Source organism: Pinus tabuliformis, chromosome X (genome assembly GCF_031772625.1).
Source record: "Pinus tabuliformis cultivar Carrire ecotype Pingquan chromosome X, CPIR1, whole genome shotgun sequence".
NCBI lineage: Eukaryota > Viridiplantae > Streptophyta > Pinopsida > Pinales > Pinaceae > Pinus > Pinus tabuliformis.
Window position 1 is genome coordinate 1,454,523,939 of NC_142308.1, and position 14,800 is coordinate 1,454,538,738.

Genomic DNA, 14,800 nt, shown 5'->3' on the forward strand with positions numbered 1-14,800 from the left:
GGGTCCACCATTCCATCGTAAATCACAATTGCATGGCGTATTGGCCAAAAAACATAATACACAAGAAATACAAAGAAATCTCACATTTCCAGATTTCAAATATTATGAAATCACATCCATAATTCCCATCAGGTCCACCTTCTATCAGCATATTGTAATCGCTTGTCACAATGTGCATTGGCCCTTTGTATCAGGGATCACCGATCTTCAATTGTCGATCACTCCGATCAGATCCTGACCATTGATCTGACTCCTCAATCTGATGGTCGATATCGCATCATGGAATATCGCATTGACATATTGCATATGTAAAGGCCCAGGGGTTCTTTCCATATACCATGGACTGTTCCGACTCGATCCACCGATCTGATCCTGCTTTATCGCAATTGGCTCCGCTGGGTCCCAATATCGCATGCAGCCTATCTCCAACCCAATATATCAGAGATCGCTAATCAGGGGAGTCATTTCGCCTTTTGTCCAAGTTCTCCTTTTAACCCTTCGATGTGATTTTTCCTTAAAGAGACTTTTATGCCATTTTTCTAAGAATTATCCTCCTTTTCAAAGGACAATGGACAATCTTCTTTCTGTGATAACTTCTTCATCTGAAGTCTATTTCAGCCCATTCAAGTTGCAGTAGATTCAAAATAAAAATATCTATGCAATGGAACTACTTGAAAGAGTAGCCCTTGACTTTCATTTTCCTCTATGTGGAACACTTTAGACTTAGAAGTATATTCTAGATCCATTTTGGATCACACCCTCCCACTAAAAGAACTTTTGGTCTCCAAAACACTGACATACTGATCTAAAGAGTAAATGAGAGCAATAGCACCCTCTTCTTTCAGCCTGCACACACTTGCCTTGCATAGTGCCTTTGAAGCAAAGCCTTTGACCACTTTCATTCTTGGATGTGCTAGTCCTCCTAGGAAGAACTCTTTTCCTCCTTGAATGCATGCAGAACTCCTATTGAGATGGTCACAGAAGGTAGTTTGAACTTCTCTTCCTTGATCATTGATCAAAGGTGACTCAAACCAATGTGAAGTTACATCTACTTCACAAAATTTTCATTTGTACCTATTTGACATATTGTCAACAACAACTGTTAACAACAATAGGATTGCAGACAACAACTAGATGGCCTAAACTTCCTACTTCAACAAAATAAATAGATTTCACATCTTGTGAACACCTCCATGTCTTTACATCTGCATACAAATGATTGAATATATAACAAGCCAACAAAACATGCCTTTCCTTCAAGTCAAGCATGTAGAAAATATCTCAATGATTCTTTTCAAAAGATGAAACACTTCATCATTATCTCCATCTAGGAGACCAAATTAAATTTTCTCAATTCAATATTGCATTACATGCATGTTTGCAACAAAGAAATCAACCCTTCAAGTTAATTACACATACATGTTCAAATACAAGGACATCATCGACATCTCTGTGTTCATGCATATCATGCTTATGCATGCATTTCATCCTTCAAATTTTGCTTAAGCACATTGTACTTTCGGAGCTAAAATGAAATATAATGTTGCAGCAATAAAGTGAGTTTCCTACTCAACTTTTCCCATTTACCTTCTTGGTAAAATATTGCAACTTGCATCCCATTAACAAGGAAATGAAAATAGATGCATCAATAGGCACGAAATCTTAATTGGATAAGAATTCTAATCATTTCTTACCAATCCATTTCAAAGGTGCTACCTTTGTCTGCACATCAACATCAACATGTGAATCATCTTGAAACACATCATTCATGGAATCTTTCCTTCCATTCCTGCCATTTTCTCTTTCCACCTTCTTTAAGATTTGTGGAAGCATTGTTGGATTCAGAGTCCAACACTTTTCAGCAATGTGTCCTTGCTTATGCCAGTAAGTGCAACACATGTGCATCCACTTGATAGCATGATTTGCCTTGTCCAGTGGACCTTTGGCTTCTTGCTTCTTTTGCTTCAAAAGTTTCCTGCATGTGTCCATTCTCTTCCAACATCTAGAAACACTATGTCTATTCGAACCACAAAAGGAACATGTAATTCTTTTCCAATGCTTATGTGGAAATTTATCATGCTTAACACAATCAAAAGGAATGTGCTTAGAACCAAATTTATACCTTTATTTTTCACCTTTATTGCCTTCAGGAGGAGGTGAATTGAATGAAGAAGTATCTCCCTTTGGAACACTATCAACCTCTTCAATGGTTTCATAGTTTCCACAACTCTCTAGTTTAAGTGTATGCTTATGAACACCTGCATCTTGCAAATGATGTTTCAAGCTATTGCATTCTCCATGAATACGGTCTTCACACCCTTGAGGTAGAAGACCTGAAATGAAACTCCTTCTTGGATTTGTTTCAATGGCCTTCATGGCAACTTTGGAACTTTCTCCATAAGACTGTCCATAGCCAAGACCCAAATACTTACGCCTTTCCTCAACTATTATTGGCTCAACAATACCTTGTGCATGTTTTCCCAAGCCTTTTCCTTCATAGCCCATCTTGGACATTAGCTTAGAACCTATACCTCTGGTATGTTTTTCAAAAGAACCAATATAAACATTCTTAGAGGAAATTGAAGAGAAACTGGAATTATTTACCTCTTCTTCAAGCTGATACTTGACTAAGTCTTCCTTTGCAACAAAGAGTTGTGTCTCCAACTCATGCATCCTTTCCAAGTTCATATTTGCAATATGAAGTTGCCTCTCCATTTCTTGCAATTTGTCAGAAAGCAATTGCTGCTCTTCCTTCATGGAATTCAACTGCTCTCTAAGTATGGTGCTCTTCCTTCCATCCTCATACGTTTCTCTCACCATATCCATCATGTTGAATAAGTCTTGGTTCTTGTCTTCATCAAAGAATCTCGTGAAGAAAGAATAATTTGAGGACTCACTTGTAGAAGTTGTCATTATCAACATGAACAAAAGAACTTCAAACAAGATTAACTAAGAGCTTATTCAAGCAACCTTTTTCCACAAACCTCTTGTGCTTCAAGGATTGCTTTGAGTTCCTTTGGGATAAGAAGAATTCCTTCAACCCTTCTTCCTTCTCTTGCTCTCCTGGACTTAGCATAGCTTTCCCTTCACCTCTGCAAACTCACACAACAATCAGTTTATAAGCAATCAAATAGTAAAATCCTTGCTACTATTTGAACACCTTTCAAGTCAAACAAGCATCTATGGGTACCACTTGCATCATGATGTAATCTTCTTCATAACCACCTGCTCCAGTATAACCAGCTTTGATATCACCTTCTTGAAGGTGGGGTTAATAAACCGTTTGCTCTGATACCACCTGATCTGAAATGGGGCACTAAAGGCTTCTTGTCAAGCTTACAAGAACCTCTCCCACTCCAAAGCTTATATATTCCAAGATCTATCTTATGATTAATGAATTACAGAATTAAAAATTCTTGAAATAGGTGTATGCTTGTGTTTTCCTTTAACTACTTAATTGCCTTAAGTCTATTTGCTTAAATTGATATATAAACACACATAACAGTAAAATTCAGCAAATAAACAAACACATAAGACAACAATATAATATGGAGTTCACCCTAATATCTTGGGCTACGTCTCCTTGAGCTCTAGTCAACTCAACTAGGCTCTTTGGGATTATGGCTGAATTCTTTTTACAAGCTCCACACTCAAATCCATTGGTTTACAACTGAACCTATGGGTTTAGAATACCATCTTATCTTGCTGGTTGTCCATACTCTATAGACAGATCTAGGCTTCTCTAGACTAGATTCGTTTAATCAGTGGTCTGAGCTATCTTGAGCTCTAGCTTGCACCAACTCCCTCAGAATTCTCTCAGTCTCTAGAAATCCTTATTCTGTCTTTAGCACACATCTGACACCTTCAACAACTTGACCGTTTCAATCTCTTTGCTATTTTTTAGCTTCATTACAGTTCCATGGCTCTTAGAAGTTAGTTGTGAGTTCTCTAGCTCTGGCTCTCGGCTCTGGTTGTTGCTCTTGGCTCTGGCTCTGGCTCTGGCTGTTGGCTCTGGATCTGGCTTTGGCTCTTGGTCTAGCTCTGGCTCTTGGATCTAGCTCCGGCTCTTGGCTCTTTGTTGCTATCGACCCTCTGGTTCTGTGCAGCTATCTTTAGCTCTATCCGTCTAGCTCTTCCAACCTCTGGTGGCTCTGCCTTTGCTCGGCCCTCTGGCTCTTAAGCTCTCAAGCTTTCTAGCTCTCGGCTCTCATAGTGAGCTTCTAGTTTCGCTTTACCTCCAAATGATTTCCATCTTTTATTTTCAGCTCCCTCTGTCAATTGTGCTCTCTTGCTTTTGAGAGGCATCCTTTGACTCTGCAGCTTCCACAGTCATTGGTCTGTCCCTTCAATCATGAGGAATCATTATTTTTCCTCGATTTGCCTCTTTGCACTTCAAAATGCATCCCTATTACTGAAACGCCCACCTGCAGCATGGAATAAGGAATGATGGACGTTTCCAATGGAAAATGAACTGGCAGCCTCTTTCTTAGCGAAATCCATGAAATAACGCATTTCTAGCTCGTAACAGAAATACACAGGAAAAACAATATCGGGCGCAAAACTTAGACTTCAAATAGAATGCAATTGCATCTATGAACCTATCAGGTCCCCCATTCCATTGCAAATCGTAATCGCATGGCGTATTGGCCAAAAAACCCAATACACAGGAAATACAAAGAAATCTCTCATTTCAGGATTTCAAATATTATGAAATCACACCCATAATTCCCGTTGGGTCCACCTTCGATCGGCATATCACAATCGCTAGTTGCAATGTGCATTGGTACTTTGTATCAAGGATCACCGATCATCGATCGTTGATCACTCTGATCAAATCCTGACAATTGATCTGACTCCTCGATCTGATGTTCGATATCGCATCATGGCATATCGCATCGGCATATCACATATGTAATGGCCGAGGGGTCCTTTTCATATACCATGGACTATGCTAATCGGACCCGCCAATCCGATCTCGCTTTATCGCAATCGGCTCCGCCTGGGTCCTGATATTGCATGCAGCCTACCTCCGACCAGATATATTGGAGATCGCTAATAAGGGGAGTCCTTCCGCCTTTGGTCTAAGTCCTCCTTTTAACTCTCCGATGTGATTTTTCCTTAAAGAGCCTTTTATGCCATTTTTCTAAGAATTTGCCTCCTTTTCAAAGGACAATGGACAATCTTCTTTCTGCAATAACTTCTTCATCTGAAGTCCATTTCAGCCCATTCAAGTTGCAGTAGATTCAGAATGAAAAGATATATGCAATGGAACTATTTCCAAGAGCAGCCCTTGACTTTAATTTTACTCTGTGAGGAACACTTTCGACTTAGAAGTCTATTCTAGATCCATTTTGGATCAAGGAAACAACTGGTAAAAACACCTTAATACTTCTTGCATTAATCAGATAAATAGAGAATGTATTACAATTGTTTTCTCACTCTAAGCTTAGGCTGCAAGAGAATAACTATTATCTTTTCTCAATGAAAATATTTGGCCTATACTTAGTCAATTTCTACCTCCACCTGAGCTCGTATTTCCTTCCACAATTCCTAAGGAAATTAGCCCATATTCTTTTGGAATTTCCTCCAAAATGATTGTGCAAATCCCAAGGATTAATCATTGATTGCATGCAACTCTTGTACACTCAAGACTAGTCTACAATTGATGTTACACTTCCTTATAATCTCCACCAAAACTGAGCATTTTTAATTCCTTGCATGCATGAGATATTTTTTGCTGATTGACTAGTTAACTAGATGATCTTTGAGTTATATTGTTATACCACTGCACAACCAACCTCCAACTAGTTCTATTAATTGTTAGAACTAGTTTAATTGAGTACAATTAGAAATAAGTAAACTAGATTGCTACAAATTAGCAATCAATTGATGTAAACTTAACTCCAATCCCACTAACTTGAATTTACTGAGCTAGCTGACTAAAAGAGCCATGTCACCTTATTTAACTGCCGCCAAATTGTCTATTGATGTGGAAATTTCAAATTTACTCAATTTGACCAAGGGTAAGTCAAATTGAGCCTTTCTTGCTACACTTCTCAACACTCCCTCTTAGCAAGAAAGGGATTTTGAACCACCCCTATCTTGGACCTGTGGAATTCGAAGTTCCCTTTTGAAAAATCCTTTTTCAATACGTCAGCATCTTTTTCCTCTATTGGAATGTATTTTAGAAAAATTATCCTCCTCTACACATAGTCCCTTAAATGATGATGCTAGATATTTATATGCTTGGACTGATCATGAAATATCATATTCTCATAAAGCTTAATACAACTCCACTTATTACAATAAATTACAGTTGGATACATCTCCTGACCAAACAGTGCCACAAGTATCTTTCTCATCCAAATCACCTCACATGTTGCTTGACTTGTAGCCATGTATTTATTGTCTGCTGAGTTGAGTGCCACAAACCTATGCTTCCTGTTGTACCAGGAAATTGTTACGAACCGAACACTGAAAATTCCACTTGATGTACTTTTTCAGTCAGATGGACTCCTTGCCCAATCTGCATCTGTGAAACCAAACATCTTCACTCCCTTGGTCTATTTGTAACATAATCCATATTGGGTAGTCCCTCTGAGGTACCATAAAACATGCTGAGTTTCCTTCCAATACGATTTGGTCACATAGTTGGTTGATTTCATAGCGCATATTTGGTTGTGTGTTCACAAGATACATCATTGAATCCAATAGTTGTTGGCAAATGGTAGCATAAAATTGCTGACTTGAAGTGGCATCCTCCTTCCTCTAGTTTGTCACTAGAGGTGTCTCGATTGGCTTACCAATCACCATGTGAAATCTTTGCAGTATCTCGATGGCATACTTTCCTAGAGACACAAACAACTCCCCATCACCTTGTCATACTTCTAGCTCGAGGAAGAAGTGCATGAGACTCATGTCTTTCATCTCAAATTCCTTTGTAATTTCTTCTGTGCAAGAGTTGATCAACTGCTCATCACCTTTTAATATTAAATCATCAACATAAAAAATAATGATAAGCAACTTAACTTGTACCAAAATATGATAGCGGTTCGCATTCGCTTCACTTTTGGCGAAGCACAATCTAGTGAGATAACTATCAATCCGACTGTACCAAGATTAGGGTGCATGTTTGAGACCATACAATGCTCACCTGAGCCTGCACACATGAGACTCCCAATCAAATCTATCAAAACATTTTGGTTTCTCTATGTACACTTCATCCTTAATAACACCATTGAGAAATGATGGTTTTACATCCATCTAGTGGATCTTCCACCCCATCTATGCAACAAGTGCAAGAATTGATCTAATGTATGAATACCTTTCTATGGGTGAAAAGGTTTCCTCGTAGTCAATTCCCTCAACTCAAGAGAATCCTTTGGCCACAAATATGGCCTTATACTTCTCTATGCTTCCATCAATTACATGCCTAACCTTGAAGATCCATCTCGAACCCACAATTGATTTATCTGTCATACTTCGGACCACTTCCCAAACATTGTTCTTTATGATGGATTCATACTCTTCCACCATTGCATAAACCCAAATTGGTTGCTCAACTATTTCTGCAAAAGAGGATGGCCCAGTCTCTACAATCTCAATCATTAGAGCGATGTAGCTAGTGTAGCTATTAGGTGACCTCCTTTGCCTACACAAATTTGAAGGAGCTCCCACATTCTCCCTCGCATCCTACACCAATCTATAAGCTTCCCTGGTTCTCTTTCTACCTTCTTTGAATGGTTCTACTTGAGTGGATGTCTCCACTATGCTTCCTCTTTTCTCCTCCATTTGTGACTTCTCCATAAATTCTTAAGGTTCCTCTTGAGGCTCTTCCTTTGGATCTAAAATCTCCTCTTCTAGTTGGATTTGAAGGTCCCTCTCAAGAGAGCATCTCATTGCTTTCTCCTCATCAAGCTTTACATCCCTTCGCATGACTGTCATTCTAAGGGAAGGTAAGTAAATCTAGTCGTTGTGTAGAGTTTTGGTGTAACCCAAAAAAACTCTCAACTCCATTATCAGTTCAAGTTTCTTCCTCAAATCTTTGGATACATGGAAGTAAATAGAGGTTCCAAAAATTCAAAAATGAGACACGTCCAACTTCCTCACTGAGAAATCCTCCTCGGGGGTAATCATCTAAATAATATGATAATGACTCTAGTTCTGCAGCTAGATTTTTATGTTACATGCCTCCACCCACAAATATAGTGGCAGGCCTTGGTCATGTATCATATGTCTTACAACTCCAAAATTGCTCTGGTTCTTTCTCTCAGCTACCCGATTTTGTTATGTGTTATGGATAGAAGTCAGTTCTCTTTGAATTCCTTCTTTGGCACAAAATTCCTTTAAATCATTCAAAAGATACTCAACTCCATTGCAACTCTTGAGAGCCTTCACCGTATTGTTGGTATTTTTCTCAACTACTACCTTGAATTCCACAAATTATGAGAATGTCTCATCCTTCTTACACATTAAGAATATCCATCACTTCCTTGACAAATAATCAATAAAAATAACATAGTACACATGTATAGCAATGGATTCTGTCAAGAAGGGTCCAAAACCATCATAGTGGACTCTCTCCAAGACTGCAGGTGCTTTATTGTCTCGATCATGGAATGTGGATTTTACATACTTCCCCAAGGTACAACCCTTGCAAATATCCTTCTTCTCAAGTGATGCTTTAGGAGGCCAATGGTTGTTTGTTGCATAATTTTTAAGGTAATGCAAATGGCCCAACCTCTTGTGTGAGATTTCACCAACATCATGTCTGTACACTTTATCTACCTTACTTCTAAATTAAAAACAATCTTCCACATCAAGTTTATATAGGTTATTCACACCCTGATCTTCTTCACCTGCCCAGTAGCTACGTGTCTCAAAAAGGGTTTCCCTTTACTAAAAATCATATCATAGCCATGATCTTCCAAAACTGCTACAGAGATGAGTTTTTACCTCAAGCCTAGTACAAACATCACATCTTTGAGGTGAAGAGGGGATCTTGACTCCCTCTTAAAGGTTACTGTACCAATTTTGGTAGCATTATACCTTTCGTCATCCCTAATTTCAATATGCATATGGATATCTTTCTCCTCCAGGTCACTAAAAAAATCTCTCCACCATGTCATGTGTAATGAGGCACCTAAGTCCAAGTACCACACACTCTCAATCACAGTCCTATTCGTGCATGTGATCAGGGTGAAGTCCAACTCAAACTATGAAGCTAATGCTTCACCTACTTCTCCTCTTAAGTTCTTCTTGCTAAAATTTTTGTGTGGAAACTTTGTAGCATAGTGCCTATATTCATGACAATTGAAGAATTTAATTTTGGACAAGTCTTTCTTCTCCTCCCCTTAGCTATATTATGTTTTGGTTTAACATTTCTTCCCTTTTTCCTTCTTTCCCTTTCCAACTAAAGAAAATTTTTCTTAATCCTCTCCTTTGGCTGAAATTACATCTCTGGAAGTTCAACTAATTTCTTTTTGTACCAAATTACACCATAAGTGTTCCCAATTTGGTGATTTCTCCCTTCTTTTCACTAATTCTTAGTAGCTATGCCAACTTTTGGGAGGCCTGTAAGATCTAGGCTCATAAGGTCATATTATACAACATTCACACTGACCCCTCCAATCTCATCCCAAATTTGTGTAAATATGGTGACGAATAGTATCATTCTTCTACATCTTAATGTTTGGAAGCTTTCCTTTGAGGGCCAGTGTTCTATGGTCATTGTTATTCTTGAATAGCTCAGTCAGTGACTTCCACAATGCAAAAGGAGTTTATTTTCCATGTTTATTTGAGACAATGTGGTTTCTCACTCCCTCTAGGATTATTCTCCTCACCTTGTCTACATATTTCTTCCTTTGGAATAGGTTATGGTCATCAGCTGATCCTGGTTTTGGAATATTTGTCTAGAAATATTTCAACAATCCATTATTATCAAGCACTTCCTCCATACAATCCTTCGAGGAAAAGAAGTTTGAATTTCCTTCCAAAGCATACTCTAATATGAGTCCTTTGAAATCCATTCTCCCAACTCTGAAGAAATCCTGCTACACGAAAGCTGCAAATTTGAACCTCCTGAGGAACAACTTCGAAATTATTGTTCTAATGAGAATCCTTCTTTGATACCATGTAGAATTATTATGCTATAATTGAAACTTATCGAGAAATTTAATCTCAATCAAGAGACACAATTATACTATACTGCTCTACGAAAATTAATTCACAATTTAGAACAATCTTTACAATTATGCATCAATCACATACACAAGTACATAGATATATCCAAGAGAAAAAGACTAGTAGAAACACCTTAAACATTCTTGCATTAATCAAATGAACAAATAATATATTATAATTTCTTGCTTGCTATGATCTCATCCTACAAAAGAATAATTGTTCTCTCTACTCATTGAAAAGCTTTGACTTAGACTTAGTTAATTTTTTCCTCCACTTGAGCTGCTATTTACTTGCACAATTCCTAAGGAAATTAGCCCCTATTATTTAGGAATTACCTCCAAAATAATTGTGCAATTCCCAAGGATTTATCATTGATTTCATGCAACACCTATATACTCAAGGCTAGTCTACAATTGATGTTACAATGCCTTGGATTCTCCACCACAACTGAGAAATTCAAATTCCTTGCATGAATGAGATAGTTTTCATTGATTGATCAATTAACTGGATGATATCTAAGTTAGATTGTTGTCCCACAGCACAACTAACCTCAAACTAGTTTTATTAACTGTTAGAAGTAGTTTAAGTGAGTACAACTAGAAATAACTGAACTAAATTGCTACAAATTAAAAATCAACATATGCAAACTGAAATTCAATCCCACTAACTTGAATTTCTTGAGCTAAAAGGGTGACAAGATCCATTTCACCTCAATTAACTGCCTCCAAATTTTCTATTGATGTGGAAATTTTGAAATTACTCGATTTGACCAATGACAATTGAAATTGAGCCTTTCTTGCTACACTTCTCAACATGATTAAAACCTAGAATTGGTATCAAAAATGTTTTGGCTTCAAGGGGAGTCATTTGTGGCTAAAGGGATATTATTGAGCCTATGGTAGATCATACCATAGTGGATATATATAATTTATATGTGTGGTGAAAGGAAACATTGAGTAGTTGAAAACATAGATATTGACAAATTCAATTGGAAGAGTTTTGAGTTGTAGAAGCACGAAATTGAATCTATTGGTGCACAAATATTAATGGGTCAATGTGGATATAGGTACTACATCATTGAGGATGTCATAAAAACACTAGAAAAAATTGGATCGAAACAAAAAAGGAACAATATTTTTGTGTCTCTTTGATTCAAGTACTCTAATGAAGTAATTATGGAATAATTCAAAAACTTTGTATTAGTCCAAGTCCTTGGTGGAAAAATTGTTCATACAAAAAAAGTTGTATAACCTGAGAATAACGAATGAAGACTCTATGACAAAGTATATTCAAATGAATATAGGTGTACCAGTTCATTTTTTTCTTTTCTAAACTCACGGTATAGTTTAGTTATTGTCAAAGTTAGCAATGCAACTACTTTAAGTTTCAAAAATATAGTCTCATCCTAGGTATTGGTAGAGATGAGATGAGAAAACATGGAAATTCGGAACAAGGATTCCTTCTCTAGAAGAAGATGCTCCCGAAATAAAAATAAAAATAAGTCTTCAAGTGAAAGGTATAAATCTAGAGGAATATGTAAATATCAAGGAAAATATGGAAAGTGTTGGAAGATAGATTGTAGATCCAAGTTGCAAAGAAAGGGAAGGGATATAATGATTCTCCTTACATAGAAGTGAAAACCTTCTCAGAGGGAGGAGGGGATATGTACATGGCTTTTTCAAGTACACATGTAGATCATGAAGTATTTATTCTCGACTCAGGGGAATTATTTCGTATGACTTCTCACAAGGAGTGAATTTTGTAAGTATGAAATTAAAGATGAAAGTGATATTCTCCCAGGATATGAATTGATAGACAAAATCATCAGACAAGGAAAATTCACGTTGAATCCCATGAATAGAAGGATTATAACACTCCCTAGTGTTCTATACATCCTATGATTGGCCAAACATTTGTTTTTATGTAAGCAATATGAAAGATGTAGACGTAAAAATAATGTGTGAAAGGGATACTTGAAGGATAGTTCGAGGAGCAAAATAATCACTGAGGGGAATTCAGAATGGACCTTTATATAAACTTCTAGGAAGCATTATTATCGATGGGTGAAATAGTTCCATTGTTTCCAAGAGTGGAGCTAAAGAAGGGAACACTCCTATAGTATCTAGGGAAAATTTTAAGGATGAAAATTTCTCTTAAAATTTAGAAACTTTGGCAAATCTCACTAGCCCATAATATGAAATCTATAAAATGTTTTGTGATATTTTTGTAAAAATATTCAAACTTCTATTAATTTTATACAATCTCTATATGATATTTTGGCGATTTTTATAGTAAATCAATTATGTACTATAAAAATTGGGCGAATCATTTTTAGAGAAAAGTGGAAATTAACAGATATTTTTGTTCGAAAAAGCATGGAAAAATAGCCCACTTGCAAATATTAGCCCCTAAAATTTCCCTTGACAGTATCTAGAGAAAATAGTGTGTTATTGCATTAAATATTTATACATACCAAAGAGAAGGGTATTCAAATATTACATGGTAATGGTATGGTAGAAGGTTATAATTTCTCTTTGGGTTTTTATTTCTTTGAACATTATTTATATGAGAAGAAAATTTTGGTAATATTCTCCTCTAGTGCTACAAGGGAAAAGGGAATATTACAATGGGTGCATAGGGATGTATTTAAACCTATGTAGGTTCCATCATTAATAAAGATATGTATTGTGTCATTTATAGATTACTTATCAAGGAATATATGGATTTCTTTCCTCAAGAAGAAACATGAAGTCTTTGAAAAATTATAAGAGTTTAAGGCCCTTGTGGAAAATCAGAAAGGGAAGAAAAGTAAGGTGTTGATGATGGATAATGGTGGGGAATTATACAAGAATGAATTCAAATAATTCTATATAAATTGTATTACACAAAGAAAAAATAATTCTCCATACATACTGTTAGCACTTGAAATTTCACGTCAGGCTGAAAAGGCAAACCTCAAAGCTACATCAAACCATTCAGCCTCGTAGCTAGCCCTACGGGGCAGGAGAAGGCTCTCTCCGGTCAATCTCGGTAAATTTTCAATAGGAAGAGATGACCAATCAAGGTAACACTGATATTAGGCTAGTAAACTGATTATAAAGGTTGATTTGGGGGTTTTTGGGGTTTTTGGTGGCAAATTGAGGAACTGCAATTTAGGGTGCGGGGATTGGACACTGTTTCTGCAGGGGGTCTTTGGGGAAAGGTAGGAACCTGTATTGATGTCTTTAGCTGAAAGGGATGATTAAGAAGAAAGATGAGAGAGCTAAAGAGAGCAAACAATGGATTTGAATTCTCTTTAGACAGCAGAAAACATAGAAATTAAACAAATTTAAAAGCAGAGCATGGCTAGCATGAATTCTAACTTTATCACTTCATTTGTTTAATATGCAGCAGTATAGAAAGGAAATGAAACACATAACAAGCTTAAAATAACATGTAGAAACACACCATCAACACATGAGTCCACAAGAATCCCAAAGACGACTGCAAAACCCTGGTCTTCCTTAGCCAAAAATTGCAGAGATACAAGTGAAATATACAATGATAGCTCCTCCCTCAAGAGTCCAACCATAAAAATGAGCAAAAGAGTGCATAATATAGATGATCTAACCTCTTTCCCCACCTCTAGGGGTCGAGCTCCCCTTCCTAGGAGCTGTTGCAACTACTTCTAAACTGAGCACTAGATAATAGGCAATCATAACAACTTGCCTCTATAAGCTAGGAAACCTATCCATACATTAAATATTTACCATTTACATTCAAGAAACTTCTAGAAGAGTTAAAGAAGAGTAAAAGTGTCTTTGATTCATGATAGTTACATAAAAATCCATCATCTAGAACCCCAAAAGGTCAAACTAGGTGAAAACAGTGATTTTCTGGCCGAACTAGTAAAATCTGGCACAAATTCCTCAACGGGTCGCGCACACTTTCTCAACAGGTTGCGCACTTTGGAGCTCTGTTTGGAGGCCTTCCCGGTGTCAGAATCAAGTGTAGGATAGCTCGTTGGAAAGGTCTCTTAGTGTACCTTCCAACCCAACCGGAATTTTTGGATTTGGAGGTCATTTTCCTAGTAAAAGTTTAATTCTCACAAGACTACTTCTGCAGCTCAAAAAAGGGGCAGAAAGTCAAAATTTGGCTGTATTTTGACCTTTTGGAGGCCCAAAACTCAATGAAAACTCAAGTCCATCCATAGGAATGTGTAAATTTGCATGAAAAATCCAAAAATGTTGAGTTTTTGCAAAATGGAGCTACGATGACAAAGGGTCTCACCGGGGGTGAGACCCGTTGAGAAGCCAAAACCTGTAAATTTCCCAAAAATACCAAAATTACCCAAAATTCTCCAAAATTTTTGGGATTTGTGCTGTAGATGATTCTATTGAGTGCCATGAGCCTCGAGGGATGCCTCAGCCAAGATACGGAGTGGATTTGGCCTTTTTCTCCGTTTTAGTGCCTCGGTCAACCTCCTTTGGAACATTTTCATTTTTTCCTTGCAAACATGCATCCTCGCCCAATAGTGATTCTTCATGTTCCTTAGTAGCTTTTTCTCTTGGTTGGCCTTAGCCAACAGCCTCTCCAAGTGGGTATTCTCCTGAATGAGCAATGACTCCCGGTCAGCAGG